This window comes from Silene latifolia, chromosome Y (genome assembly GCF_048544455.1).
Source record: "Silene latifolia isolate original U9 population chromosome Y, ASM4854445v1, whole genome shotgun sequence".
Taxonomy (NCBI): domain Eukaryota; kingdom Viridiplantae; phylum Streptophyta; class Magnoliopsida; order Caryophyllales; family Caryophyllaceae; genus Silene; species Silene latifolia.
Window position 1 is genome coordinate 33,464,344 of NC_133538.1, and position 16,044 is coordinate 33,480,387.

General features: G+C 36.8%; 1 non-coding gene across 1 annotated transcript; it reads left to right on the top strand.

Annotated features, from left to right (window-relative positions):
• The first annotated feature begins 15,342 nt into the window (after positions 1-15,342).
• On the top strand, positions 15,343-15,449 carry LOC141635049 (small nucleolar RNA R71). Its single transcript, XR_012539757.1, has one exon. It is a non-coding gene; the product is annotated as a small nucleolar RNA R71 (small nucleolar RNA).
• Positions 15,450-16,044: the final 595 nt, after the last annotated feature.

A 16,044-nucleotide genomic window follows, 5' to 3' on the forward strand; every position in this document is an offset into this window, starting at 1 on the left:
ATGCATCTAGTAATATTTAATTTAATTTTTTTTTATTTTTAAAGAACAAACAACAACCGTTATTTACAAACAACCCGTTGTCTTTAGTTATAACAACGGTTTTGTATATTAAAACCCGTTGTTATAACTTTCCCCCCAAAATTGAGTCACACTTTCCACAACGGGTTTTTATACTTAAAACCGTTGTTAATATTTTTAACAACGGTTTCCTTAAGAAAACCAACCGTTGTTATAACCTTTTACAACGGACGCTTTAACAACGTCGGCTTTTTTATATAACAACGGTTTTTGACCGTTGTTATAGCCTGTATCTGTAGTAGTGAGAATAGTAAAAAAAATTTTGCTAAGCCAATTTCCAGCTACTCCTGACAGGTAATATAAGAGGCCCAAGTACGTTTCTTATTCTTTATCTGTCCCGATCGGAGTACTTTGACCTTCGTCTTACTCAGACTTGGTCAAAGTGGAGGCTTCTGTAGACACCTAAAAGTTGTCTATTAGCCTTATGGGTACCCGATGATTAGGCTAAAACTTAATAACTAAATAAAAATTGACAATGTTATAACTAAAAGCTCGTTATGCTTATTTCTCGAAAACCCCGTCAAAATGGCCTAAAACCACCTATCAACCTTCACCTATACAACCCATAGTTATTAGTCTTGTAATATATTACGTAGATTAAAACATTTCGGATGACGTTCTATTCCCGGAACGCACGTGAGAATATGCAAATTTAACACCCTCGTTAAGTCAGATGCATGTTTCAAATTGGATCGAAATACTAAAGGCAACTCACCTCAAATGCAAGATTAATAATGAAAAAATACGTACACAACAACTTAACTTGCCTAATGTCTCTAGAATTCTATAATTGGTGTTCATCCAAGTACGAAAAGATAAGGAAAAACAATGAGGAGATTGAAAACCAAGTGGAACATCATGTTGAACAAGCTGTACACAATGGAAAGGATCAAGATTTTATATTTATTAGCAGCTATCATAATCCTAGTAAAATTTAACCACCAAAGAGTATAAATACATACCATATGACACAGACGAGGAGGGACGTGAAACATATAGGACGAGAAACATACGAGATAAGCGCCATATACAGACACAATACAAGACCCAGATCCCACAAATTCAACTCTTATATACCGTTTTAAATATCTATCCCAGTTTCAAGATCAAACCACACACATAAAAATCGTCTCAGTTTCCATATAAGCGCATAAAAGCCAATAATTTATGACAAAGTTGATATTTATTAATAGTCAACATCCAGATAGACCTGAGGGTAGCGAATCAAATAAGTTTTCTTTAATCTTTTATTTCATGTTTTATTCGTTTTCTCTATTTTATTGTCTTGTTTATATAATTGTATATAAACTAACCTCGTTAACTTGTCCTTGTAAATATTTGTATCGTTTTTGTTTTATAAGCTTTTTATTGTTTAATTTCGTCAAATATATAATATTACAAATAAATAGTAGAAGCCGTCAGTTTCATGGGCGGTCCGGGTGCCTAACACCTTCCTTGGCCGTACCTTTACCCCCGAATCCGCAATCTTTGGTTGAGAGCAGAGTGATGGATCAGTTCCCATATTAGGGATCAAAAGGGCTTTTTCCGTAAACTTATTTTTGTATGTTGTTTGAGCTAAAATTCACACAATGAGGAAAGCCCACTTAGTAAGTAATAGATCATAAAGGAAGGAGTGGAAGAAGGGGAGCCCACGATTGGAAGCAAGGGCGCTGAAAGGGGAAATGGGCCAGCAGGCGCGTGTAGAAGGAGGCTAAAGCCCGCTGAAGGAAGCATGTGTGTTTAGGAAAGATAAGTCAGGGAGAAGTCAGGGAGCATTCATGGAGATCAAGGAAAATGAAGGGAGATAGTGATATACGGAAAGAGTTATTATGGAAGTTACATTCCTTTCCATAAACATGGTATGATACACCTAGGGTTCTTACCCTATAAATAGCAAGGGAAGCAATCGAAGAAGGACATCCAAGATCACACATACACAATACCTCGTGCTAGCAAGATTTACATTACACATCAATTGGGTCCATTTATGAACAATATTAAGAAATCAAGGTTAATTATTGTCAAAATGTTAGTGGAGACTAATTTTGAGTCATAAGATGGTTAGGTTAATTAACTTGTACATAAATATGAATTTATGTAATTATTGTGATTTTAAAAGGTTAAATCACGCAAATCCGTAAGAACCGATTAATATACGATATTGGCTCTTAAAAGGCGATTTAGCATAAAATTTAGCATGTTCATACATATTATAATGCTACATTTTATTTATGATTATCATATCTTAATTTTATGTAATTTTTAAATTATGTAATTTTACTTAGTATGGCCTTAGAGTTTTAATTGGTATTACCCGAAATGTATGGGAATATCGATTCGGTTGTAATTATTGTGATCTTGTATCACCGTTTTGTAATTTAATAGATTAATTTTTATTTTAATTACAAATGTATAATAGGAAATTATCTAATTCATTTTGTAATTTATTTATTCCGGAGTTCCTTGAAGACGGTGCCATTCGAGAAGGCGATCCATCAATGAAAGTGTTGCCTTGAAATGCGTGCCAAGACCGAAGTTCAAGGGACCAAAGGAGTTGGTTTCCGAATTTGTAATAGTTTATTAGATTTTCTATTCTAGGAAGGCCATACTAGGATTTTATTTATGCTTTGCATTTTATTTATATGTTGCATGCATCGCTAAATCGGCATAACTAAACATGCATTTTTATCGAGTTTATCGACCGTGTCAATTACAATTATCATAGTTCACCGCTTTAGTTCACTTAAAATGTGATAGATAATAAATTGACATGACCTCTCGCTAAAATAAACAATTGAGACTTAGCCTTATCAAAAAGTAGAAACTATGAAAACCTATTTCATTAGGGAGTGCACTCGGCCCTACCGGGGTACAAACCTTGTTACGTAGGGGAAGTGGGTGATAAATGTCTATCCACCGAATTTATGTTAATAAAGGTTATTTCGGCACACCGTGCCCTAAGTTAATATGAATTTGGATCATGGACACATTTATTCTAAATTTGGATTGAACTCAACGAAAGTATTCACGATGATTTCCGGATGTGTTTCGGGTTAGAGATAAATATCAATGTAATTTTATCGATCAAGAGTTCTAAAAGTAGAAGCGATTAAAGAGTTAATCCACCGAGTCATGTTAATAAAGGGTATTTCGGCACACCGTGCCCCAAGTTAATATGAATTTGGATCTTGGAATCATTTATCATAGTTGGGTAGAGGTCACTATGTAAATGCTTTACTTGTTATTTACAAGTATTAATAAAACGATGAATGTTTAGTTTTCCACTATTCAGTTATCATATTGTTCTATTTCTTTACCACATTCATATACGATATCATTTCGATTTTAGTTCAAATATCCATTAAAACATCGTAACTAAAGACAAAATTTGATTTTTCTTCTAAAAACCTCGTATTATCCATTGTAAGAATCTCTTGTAAAGAGTATAGATAAAAGTTATTCGTGATCAAAAGGGTTTTTGATTCTTGACCAACATATCTACTTACAATGAATTGTTTCTCATATGCTTAATTGAGTTAAGTACTTTGAAACGTTACATCATTTTGGTAACTAGATTTGTTTGAAATAAAAATTGACCAAAATACCGCAACCACTTTAATGAAAGTTTTAAGACTAAACAAACGAATGAAGGGTAGTCTTCATGAATTTCAATTTTGCTTCTCTTAGCAAAGACTCATTGAAATGAGTGGGAGCATTCTCTTAAACCGTTAAGAAAAGGAAAAGGTTTTAAAGAAGTAAAATTAGAATGGAAATGATACAAGGTAATATTAAAAGTAAAGTTATTGAGAATAACGATACTAAACCTATCAATCCCGGCCGATAAATTTTCCATTGTCTTAATTGTTGGACGCTAGAAAGGAAACTACCCCAAATTATTGATGAATCAACAAGTTAGTTGTGGGATATCTAATGGGACCTTCTTCTTTAAATGTCTATTTGATTGACATAAATTTGGCTAGTAAAACTTCGTCAATATTAGAAACCGGTGGTGGTTTTCATCATTGTATTTGATACATAGGATGATTAGAATAAGACGACTAGTAACAATGATGTTGAGAGATAGATTCATTGTCTACTCAATCTAGTTTTTGGGTTTAGAGTTGTACTTAATTGTGACTATTAAGTGCACAAACTCTAAATAAGAATATAAACTTGTTAAGATACAAAAGAGGTTTCACTTTTGTGACCCTATACACCATGATTTGATGTATGGCTAGCCCATTATCAAGGTGATTATATTCTAAACCAAACTAGAATGATATATCATGAAGATGATGCAAGACTCAAATTGGTAACCCAAGATTAAACCTTAGATTCTGGAATGATGAACACAAAGAGTTATCGAATACTCTTGAAACCATTATATCTTATGGTATATGCGTATCTTGTATTCCAAGCAAGATGTCTCGTGCCTTTTGGTTGAAAAGGAGATCGAGGTTTTAAATCATTGATCCAAAATAGGTTGATCATTTTCTTTTACTAACGATTTAAGTTGATGCTAATGTGTTCACTTAATAAGGTAAATAGAGAAATCTTTGAAGAAGTTCAAAGAGTTCAAAGACGCACGATTTGATCGTAATGGGAATATCTAAGTGATAACTTTGATATCAGCCAAAGGAAGTGTGATATAGTATCACAAATTAATCTCTCTTAACACGCATTATAGGATAAAGTTTGACAAACTCTATTCAATATAGTTTGGACATTGATCAAGTTACTTTGAGTTACTTGATCTTATTTTGGGGATTTTATCATTTTGTCTAAATTATTTTTTCCACTAAATCTAAAACGAATCATATGAGATATGAAATGGTTAGGTACCATGTTTGTAAGTTTTTCAAAAGAAACAAATGCTCATTTTTTCTTACTATAATCACGAGTACAACGGGTTTGTGGCTCGTGAAGCTGTCTTTCTAGAATACAAGTTTATTTCTAGAAGACAGAGTGGGAGAAATTATTCAAGAGCCACAAAGAATGTTATGTCGCAAGAAACTGGTCTTTCATGGCTACTTGAGACGTTTTGTGTAAGATGTTGTTTCTTCAAAACCTAGGACGTTAAAGTCATCACTTGTTGAAGATGATGAAATAGTGTTACTTTTAGAAAGTAAATAGCTTGTAACTTACAAAGAAATTGTTTGATTAAAGTTGATTACTTCTGGAAAGTGATGAACATATGACTTATATGAGAGTATTTAAGTCACAACTCAATACAAGGCTTAGAGCCATGAAAATCCGAAATAAATTTCAAGTGAATTGTTAGATATCAAAGCTTGATTGGTGGCAAAAGGTTTTGCACTAGTTGAAATGCTTAAGTATATTTGGATCTTCTTAGGGATTGCGTTTCATTATGATGATATACATATAGCAAGTGCATCTAAAACCCACTTCTTCAATTAGAAAGAATGCATTCAATACATGTCTTGAGTTTTGTAGAATCTTGCAATCCTAAGATAATGTGCAACTTAAGAGATGGTCTTGAGTAGGACATCAATGAGTTGGAATCAATGATTTGAATACTTATAAAATTTTTCCCGACAAGTCGAGAAGTTGTGTTTATACATGAAGTTTAGTGGGAGTTACGGAAATTTTAGTAGTCTTATATGTGGATGACATATTGATAATTGTGAATGATTTGACACTTCTGGAGTATTATAATACATCTTTAATATCCAGATTTATGGAGATAAATCCACATGATATTAGCGCCAAATAAGAAGTCTTATGTTGATAAGATTCATGATTAGTTCAATCGAGTTGAACATATTTGATTGATTCCATTTGCTTCCGCTGCCGAATCAATTAAATAGGAAATGATGTATATCACTTCATATACTTTGAGTATGATGAATTGTTTTAAATCGAATTGAAGTAATAGTTACCAAGTAAGCTATAAAGATTACCCTTAAGTGCTTGTAGAAACATTAAGGATGTAAAGCAATGTGTTTTTGATGCAATTTTGTGTAAGGGTGTTACACAAATGACAATTGACAATTGAGATTGTGACTGGTTCCCGACAAAACCATAATCAAAACACATTAGGATGGTTAAGATACCATTGTGGCTATGTTATTTAAGAAATAGATTTTCTAGAATCGTTCTAGGCAATAAAGAACAATGAGAAATATTTACAACGGAAATTGAGTACACTTGCAATCATGGGATGTGCAAGAGGGATGAGTCCCGCACACTGTGAAAACAGTGGGAGCTATTTTAAGGCAAGAAATCCTATGTCTAGATTGGATCTACACACGTACTCAGAAAGTTTTGTAATGCAAATGTATACATTACAAAAGGAAAACAAGTATGTAGCAAGGTTGAGCAGGGAGTTTCTAAGACCTACTTACAATGCCTATTCATAGGCTTAACATAATGAGTCATGTCATTTCAATTGGATTGAGATGAACAACTACATACAAGATCAAATTAGATTATAGAATATAAATTAATAATCAGGCATTGACTATTCATATGTGATAATCGCATTTGTCGTTCGAGTTAGTCTTTGTTACATCCAAACGGGTTGTATGACGATATTGAACCCCGTTAAAGTGAACCCGAATTAACATAGTATTTGCCCATAGTCACTTGTATGAGGTGACGTCTCGAAGTGACTAGAGTGTGATGCGATTGATGGCAAGTCCAGTGCCATACAGTCATGTGAGATGACTAGTCGATCACATAGGCATACTGTTAGGAACACTTTGTCGGGCAGTGACCGCTTATAGAGTTCTAACAAATTTATATAGCCTGGTGGTCGAGATATTTTTACTAAATCTTTCGGTTACTTGTCGTTAGGAGCACCTAGACCAAAACACAATTTATAACTTCACAAACAACTCTACAATTAGTAAAGACGCAAGTAAAGGTCGGATCCCAAGGGACGGGAATTGAGATGAGATTTCTATTGCAACTAGTGGTGTCTTGAGGGTGTCACAATTGAGGTTTGATGTAGAAGATCACTAAACTAAATAGCAATGAAATTAAACAAGCAAGATGAATTAAAAGGGATGTAAACAATTGATAAGAAGCACTAGGGTGTCATGGGGTCATAGAGGATTCATGGGAATTGATCATACGAACATGTTTTCAAATTATAAGCAAGCAATTATTATTGTGATGGATCGAGTTGGTTTATATCTTACAATCCTAGGAAATTTTGGGTCCCGGAGCCGAATCGATTAGATTGTACAAGACCTACAAGTCGACTTAGTCTTCCCTACTCAACAACATGCATGGTCTAATGAGACTCGAGTTAGTTTATGTCTTACAAGTCTCATTGAAAAGATAGGTGATGGGTGAAAAAATGCAAGGATTCATAGGCTCACATTTCATTAAACATAACATGTGCATGAGTTGAGATCACAACAAGGAAGCAAATAAACTATGAAAGCATATTAATTTAAGCATAAATCATTCCCCATGTTGGTTTCTCCTAATTACCCATTAACCCTAGCTAAAGAACTACTCACTCATTATCATGTTGAACATGCTAGCAAGGTTGTCAATCATACCAACAAAGTGAAACATGATGAATAAATGAAAGTGATTAACAATAATTAAAAGGGGATTAAGAGAATTATACCTACTAATGATTCCAATAATAAGCAAAGAATAAAAGAAGTACTTGATGCTTGATTGAGAGGTTGTCAATCTCCCAATAATAACCCAAATAATCTTCAATTACCCAAAATAAAGGATGAACAAGAGAGAGATTAAGGAAATAAAATTTGTATTAAAACTTGATTAATTGTTGATTACAAGATTAAAGAGAGATTTGATTGATATTAACTACACTAAAGATTCCTAAGAAGAACATGCTCTTCTAATTAGACTAATGGGGTATTTATAGTGGGGATTAGGTGGATGAATTAGGGTTAACTAAGGGTTTAAATGACAATTAAGTACCTACTTAAGGAAACGCCGGTCTTTTTGGAAAGACTTCGGTCTCTAGGGAGACTCCGGTCTCTAGAAAAAGATGTGCATTCTTCCTTGAAGCTTGAAGAAGACGAAATGGGTCTACCTGAGAATCCGGGCGTCTTTAGCACGGGACGGGCGGATTTTGTGGTCTCTGCCCGGGCGTCTAGGAGTGAAGACGGGCGTCTTCTGTGTCTTTTGCCCGGGCGTCTTGGGGAGAAGACGCACGGATTGTGGTAGTGGAGACGGGCGTCTTCTGGGGAAGACGCACGGATTGCTGTGCAGTCTCGTTTCTTCTTCTTTTCTTCCTTTTTCTTCATAGAATCCTTGGGGATTTCCTCGGGAATGCAAGGATCTTTTCTCATCATTGCCCATCTACTATAGTATGTACAAAGGCCTTCTAATCTTGTCTCTCGTTGATGCTTGGTCATTGAATTCAATCAATTTAGCCTCATTTTGCCATGAAAATGCAAGGTTTGCACTCCTTTCCTACCAAGGGATCAAAACCTAAAAGAATATGCAAAACAAAGAACTAAAGACAATAAATGACCCAAATATGCACTAAAAAGCATGGGAACAAGGGTAATTCGGGGACTAAATGTGCTCTAATTATGGTCACATCAAATATCCCCAAACCGAACCTTTGCTCGTCCCGAGTAAAGAGGTGACAAAGACTAGGACCATTATTTAAACTAACCTAATAACATAGCCAATATGAGACAATTAGCGGGTCTCACTCCGCCCCTTCAACTCAAAACAAGACAACCATGAGGTAGGATGCCTTCTTGCAAGGCAAGGTGGGTCTTGCCAAAATGGCGACACATCCAAACATTAAGCACATAAGATCAAGTAATGGATGCATCTACAAAAGAATAGCCACTTTCCTCATCTAAGTGGCGGAAATTATCTACAAGGGAAGCAATTCAAGGGTACACACTCCTTCATAGATGCAATTTCTTTAAACTACTAAGCCTAGAAGGATACCAATAAATCACCTCCAAATTGTGTCAAGCTAGGGTACCTTTGTCCTCAATAGTTAAATGCTTTTGTCGAGAATAGACTCCCTATGGTGTTAGAAACACTGGAGGATCGCGGAATTCCCCCTCTTGCCTAGACAAGAAGAAGGGTCGTCCCCTCTCTACCATGCACAAAAATGGATACGATGGATAAAGGGATCAATAGATATTTGAGTTTCACTTTGGGAGTTTGCTTTTGTTTTTGTTTTTCCCCCAAATTTCTTGTGGCATTTGACATTTGAGAACACTTTTTTGCCATTTCTTTTTAATTTTTGGCATTTCAACACTTGACAACTTTCAACTTTTCTTTGCATTTCTCTTTGAACATTTTCAAATTCACTCCATTTGTAGTGAGGGTGGCTTATATTTGAAGCTTTAGGAGTTCTATTTTTGCTCCTCTTTTCATTTGATGCATTTTTGCAAACTTTATTTCACTTTTCATTTCATTGAACTCAAATTGATTTCTTTTTGTGCCCATTCCCTTTGATGACAAAAATATGGTAGAACATGGATGATGGATGGATGCATGGTTTCAAGGGTCACCTTGGAATAAACGGTAGCCAATGAGTTATCACACCACAAGGTACTCTTGACTAGGCCTTAATCCATGGGTCAAAGGATACTAGCATGACACATCCTAGGGTGTTTTACAAGTATTCTAACAAGCAAAGTCTTAAGAAGAAAAAGCATCTACTAGGGCCTATATACACTTGTCAAGCTTCCCAAGTAGACGGTTTTGCAAAATTTTTCAAATATGCAAACTACATGCCATGATGCAACTACCATATAAACATCCTAATGAAAATGATTCTACCAACTAATATGACATATAAACTAAATGCAAGTCCTAAGTTCACATTGTTATACCGCATCAATCAAAATAAAGCCACATAGTCATTAACATAAAGAGGAAAAAGGAGATTGGAAAGATCATACCATGCGGTCTTCAATATCCTCATGTCTCGGATATGGCGTAGTCGATCAATGTGAACAAGGATAAAACAAACACAATATAAACAACAATATATACATGACTACGCTACAAAGGAAATGAACTTGTTTTTGGTTTTTTAATTTTTCAATTTTTATGGTTTTTTAATTTTTTCAATTTTTTTGGATTTTTGAATAAAAGTTAAGTTAGAATTCCCCATCCCCACACTAATATGGGCATTGTCCTCAATGGCCAAAATGATGGGAAATCATGCAAGCATGATGCATGAATTCTACTCTAAATGCAAGCTACACCACATGATGCATGGTTTTTTTGTTTATGACGGAGAGCGTAATTTAGATTACCTCCCGTTGCATATGCATGTACTTCCCCAAACCGAGTTATACATTATTTCTAATGTCCTAAAGTTGGTGTAGTTCATGCACACAAGATGCAATGCATGAAACTAAATTTGTCATTTTGGATTTTCAAAAGGTGGGAACAATGAAATAAGAACACCTCAATGGGGCCGAGGTGTTAGTCCTCTATGTTGCTAGGACTCAACCAACCATGATCAAGATAAAGTAAATAAAACGAAGAAAGAAGTAAGCAACCCTCAAGAGGGTAGGAGCCTCCAAAGCTTGCTAGTCTTCCACCATATCATCATTATCATCATCTTCCTCAATAGAAGAGGACTCATCACCACTTCCCTCTTCACTTTCTTGTTCACTTTGTTCATCATCCTCTTCTTCTTCTTCACTAGCCTCTTTATCAATGCTATCAACAACCTCATCACCGACAACCTCATCGTCACTCGGAATCTCACCCCTAGATGCACTCGGAAAGAAGACTTCCCTATCCGCCCAACTAGGCAAAGGACATGAAGGATCAAGTAGTCCTTGCCTAGCTAAATGAAGGAGGGGTGGATATTGGGCTAAGTAAGCATCTTCCCGATCCTTAAAAGCTTGCTTGTGCATCTCTTGCATAAGTAGAGTCATATAATCTTTGCTTGATTCAACACCTTCGGGTTTGAACTCTTGGTACTTGAGAGGATAGGGTGGTGTGACAATGGAAGAGGAGGGCATTTCAACTTCATCCCTTTGTTGTAGGATAATGTATTAGGCTTGTTTTTAGAGGGGAAGGAGGTAGTTGGTCCGATGGACACTCAAACGATAAATCTTAGAAGGCAAAGTAAAAGATCTAGCCTCATTGGTGAGCCACCCATACTTGGTGTCAAGAGGGTTATGGGTAACCCACTTGTACTTGTTAATCATAGAATCCATATAAATGAGATGACCCCCTTTTTCGCCACATACTTGCTATCCTTGTTGAAATTCGGATCAAAGTACTTAGCCAAAAGAGTGACTAGACCTCCATTTATAATAACGGTGATGCCTTGCTTCCCGCAATCAACATTTAGCCATCTATCCACCAAAAGCCTTAGAGAATTGAAAGGCTTGGTGAATTCCCTTCCAATATTTAAGGCCGACTCAAGAAGAACACAATCGAGCTTGGTAAAGTGGTTGGTGTCATTTCTTGCAATGATGGTATTCCGTATGACCTTATGCCACACTCTAATGCCCGGATGGTGGACTAATAGAGCGCGACTAGCATGATAGTTCTCAAATTTCCTTCCAGAAATCGCCTCCCAAAGAGGAGCGGGGTCATACTTTTCGGGATTCTTGAAATAACTATGTGAATCGCTAAGACCCAATGCTTTACCCAATTCTTCAAAGGTGATGCGCCTACTCACATTAGCTAGGCGGAACTCGATGTTTTCCATTGTCTCTACCTTAGTAACTTTCAAAGAACTCAAGAATTCTAAGGTAAGGGCGGGGTATGTCAATTCTTTTGTTGCAAACAATTTTCCCAACCCCATGGCTTCAAAGAAGGCTTTAGTTTACTCAAGGACACCAACTTATTTAAGGCATCTTCACAAATAAACTTGGTGGATAGAAAGGATTTTCTAGCATACTTGGTAAATGTTTCCCTATGGGACTTAGAGATGAAAATTACCTCCGGATAGTTCGAAAGTTGAGCAATTTCCGGAGTTGTTGATGTTGTTGCTTCCAAGGGAGGTTGTTGTTGTTGCACTTCCAAGTTTGAGCTAGCTACCACCATAGCCAATGAGGCTTTCTTTGCTTGAAGACTCTTTTGTCTTGTTGATAGTGCATTTGCCTTAGGTGCCTTTGTTGCTCCTTTTGTCCTTGCCATTGATGATTTAACCAAGAAAAGAGTGAAAATCTTCAATTTCTAAGTATACCCAAATCGATTTTAAGGTGAAAGGCTTTGCCTTTATAATTTCAAAAATCGACTCAAAGGAAGAAGATTTTGGTGCTTGGTTTGATTTTTCTTGAAAGAGGAGTGATTAATTTTTGTTAGAAGGATGATTTGATTTGATTTTGATGAATGTGGTTGAGGAAATCTTGTTTTTGTGATGGAGAGGATGAGGGTTTTGAGTTTTGGGGCTTATGGGTAATGTTTTGAATGAAGAAATGAAGAAATGAAGAAATGAATGGGGGATGAGGTTTATAAAAGACCCGAAAAATTTTGAATTGCAGGGGAAGACGGGCGCCTTACCTTCGGGACGCTCGGATTCTGCTTGTTTCGGCTTTAGAGTTCTCGCCTAAAGACGGGCGTCTTTCAGTAAAGACGCTCGGATTATTCAACTGCGGGACGGGCGTCTTCTGCTGAAGACGGGCGGATTCTTTTCCAGTGAGATTTCTTGTTTTTCCCAGCCAAAAAGACGGGCGTCTTTCCTTTCATGATGGGCGTCTTTTTGAGGACGGGCGTCTTCTCTTATAGGACGCTCGGATTTATCAACAGTCCCAAAATTTCAAAATTTCAGTTTAGATGGAAGGGCAGATTCTTACAAAGACGCCCGGATTGCCTAAAGACGGGCGGATTCCCTTGAAAACGCTCGGATTCTCCCTGTTTTACTCGGATTCAGTTCCATCCGTGTACTTGTATATCCCTTGTCATTTTTCATTCTTCAAAATCCCGTGTTCTTCATTGTGGGGGCACTACTAAGGCATGAATAGCCTAGGCAATTGCTATCCCCACACTAAGCTAAAGCACTACACATCAATTGAATCATTAGTCCCTCCCTCACTTCTCTCAAAAATGATAATTATCTTGATCAAAGCATAAGAATCCAAGAATGACAAAAATGCATTGTAAGAATTAAAATGCGAGTTAGGGAGTTAGAAATATTTACAAATGGTGGTTTAGGGAGGACTCCACCAAACTCTCATCCTTAGTGAGATGTCATGGGGGCATGTCCAAGGTGTTGTTGATGTTGCTCAACACCTTGAAGAAGTAATCAAAAGCTTGTTCATTATCATGATAAAGATCTTCAATAGACCTTTGCCCTTGTTGCCGGTCTTGATTGATAGCATTACCAATATAGGGATTGAAAATCCCTTCAAACTCATAGTCCCAAAGACCACAAACTTCATCCACTTGATCACTAAAGATCTCTTGAGTTGATGGAGACAACTCTCCCATTTTCTTGTCTTGGCCAATGAGGCCATCCTCTTCATTGCTCGACTTTGGTGAGCTTTTCAAATCTCTTTGTTACAATTCACTTGCTCTTTAAATGGAGCATCTTCAATTTTCTTCTTCCATTGGAATTCCGACTTCTTCCTATCATCCTTCCGGCTATAATGATCAACCATAAAACATGGTTCATGCAAACAGGGAGCTCTCATGGTGTTGTCAAGATTGAAAGTTATGCTCTCATCTCCTACTTCTAGAGTAAGCTCTCCATGCTTCACATCAATCACCGCACCCGCGGTGTGTAAGAAAGGTCTTCCTAGATTTATTGGAATGTTGGAGTCTTCTTCCATGTCAACAATGACAAAGTCCACCGGGATGAAAAATTTCCCAATTCTTACGGGAACATCTTCCCATATCCCTAATGGTGTCTTTGTCGATCTATCGGCCATTTGGAGTGTGATATTGGTGCATTTAAGCTCTCCCATCCCCAACCTTTTACTCACCGAGTACGACATAATACTCACACTAGCCCCTAGATCCCATAAGGCTTTGTTGATCGTTGTATCGCCAATGGTACACGGTATTGAGAAGCTTCCTGGATCTTTGAGTTTTGGAGGTTAACTCCCTTGAAGTATTGCACTACTCACCTTAGTGAAGGCGATAGTCTCAAGCTTCCGGATCGACTTCTTATTTGTGAGGATGTCTTTCATGTATTTTGCATAGGCCGACACGTGATTGATTAATTCCGTGAAAAGAATTGAGACTTCCAAATTCTTCACAATTTTCATAAATTTTCCAAGTTGGTCATCAAATTTGGGCTTGGATTGACGACTTGGAAAAGGAAGTCTAATCACAATGGGCTCCTTCTCCTTGACCTTGTCTTCATTTTTCTTTGAAATTTCTTCTTTTGATGGTTCTCCATGCTTGGAGTTTTGCACAATTTCTTCTTTATCACTAGCTTCCACAACTTCATCCTCAACTTGCTTCTTCAGTGCTTCATACCTTGTACCACTCCTCAAGTGAATGGCACTAAAAGTTTCATGTCTTGGGGGATTACTTTGAGGTGGTAATTGCCCCTTTTGTCTTTGTGAGCTTTAAGATGCTAGTTGAGTCAATTGGGTTTCCAACATTTTGGTGTGAGCTAGGATGTTGTTGATGGTGGTTTTTTTTGTTTGACTATCCTTTTGCATTTGAGTGAAAAACTCTTGTTGATTCTTTTGCATTTGAAGGACCGCTTTTTGAACATCAAAACCTTGGTCATTTTGTTGATTGTATGGAGATTGATTTTGGTAACCTTGGTTTTGGTTGTAAAAGAGTCTTTGATTTTGGTTTCTCATGCGAGGTGAGGTGTATGTTGTTTGAGGGTTTTGAACATTTTGGCTTTTGTATGAGAGATTTGGATGGAATTTGATGTTTTCATTGTAATAGTTTGAATAAGGGGTACCACTCTTGTATGCTTGGAAAGCATTCACTTGTTCATTTGTTCCCCTACATTCACTTTGGTCATGTCCCAAAGTTCCACAATTCTCACATATCCCACTTGGGATTGATGAAGATGTCGTCATGGCATTAACATGATGCTTTGGTGATTTTGAGGCTTCTTCAAGTCTAGCCATAGCTTTTTCAAACTTCAAATTGATTGTATCAATGTGAGCACTAAGTTGAGCACCCAATTGAGTAATGGAGTCCACTTCATGCTTTCCTCCTCTAGTAGCCTTGCGAGGTCTACTATATTGTGAGTTATGGACCGCCATTTTCTCAATTTTGTTCCAAGTTTGATTGTCATTAACTTCAGTGAACATTCCATTTGATCCCATGTTGAGAATGTTCCTTGAATCTTCATAAAGACCGTTCCAAAATTGTTGTACCAAGAACCACTCCCTAAGTCCATGGTGAGGACATAAGCAACAAATCCTCTTAAACCGCTCCTAAGCTTCATACAAAGATTCTTCATCCCTTTGCTTAAAGCCCGTGATTTGAGCTCTTAGCATGTTAGTCTTTTCCGGTGGATAGAACTTTTTGTAGAAAGCTAGAGCCAACTTCTTCCAAGAATCAATTCCGAGAGTAGCCTTATCAAGGCCTTTCAACCATTGTTTCGCGGTGCCAATTAGAGAAAAAGGAGATAATACCCATCGTATTTGGTCTTGAGTTACACCGGTTTGAGAAATCGCATCACAATAGTCACAAAAAGTCTCCATATGAGAATGAGGGTCTTCACTAGGCATCCCCCCAAATTGGCGTCTTTCAACTAATTGGATAAATGCGGATTTGGCAATAAAATTTCCTGTTAGATGTTGTGGAGTGGGAGTACTATTGGGTAGGTTCTCCTCGGTGGGTACGGAATGTGATGAAAACTTAGGCATTGTGGGTTAATTTTGTGTTGGGTTCTTCTCACCTTATCTTGCAAAAGGGTTGATGAACTCAATAGTATTTGATTGAATATCTATAACCTCACCAATACCTCTCAAAGTTCTCCTAGCAAGTCTTCTATTGGTTGTCAAAGTTGTTTCAATTTCACGATCAAAGGGTAACAAGTCACCTTGTGACCTTCTAGACATGCAAAATATCAAACAACTAGAAAACAAT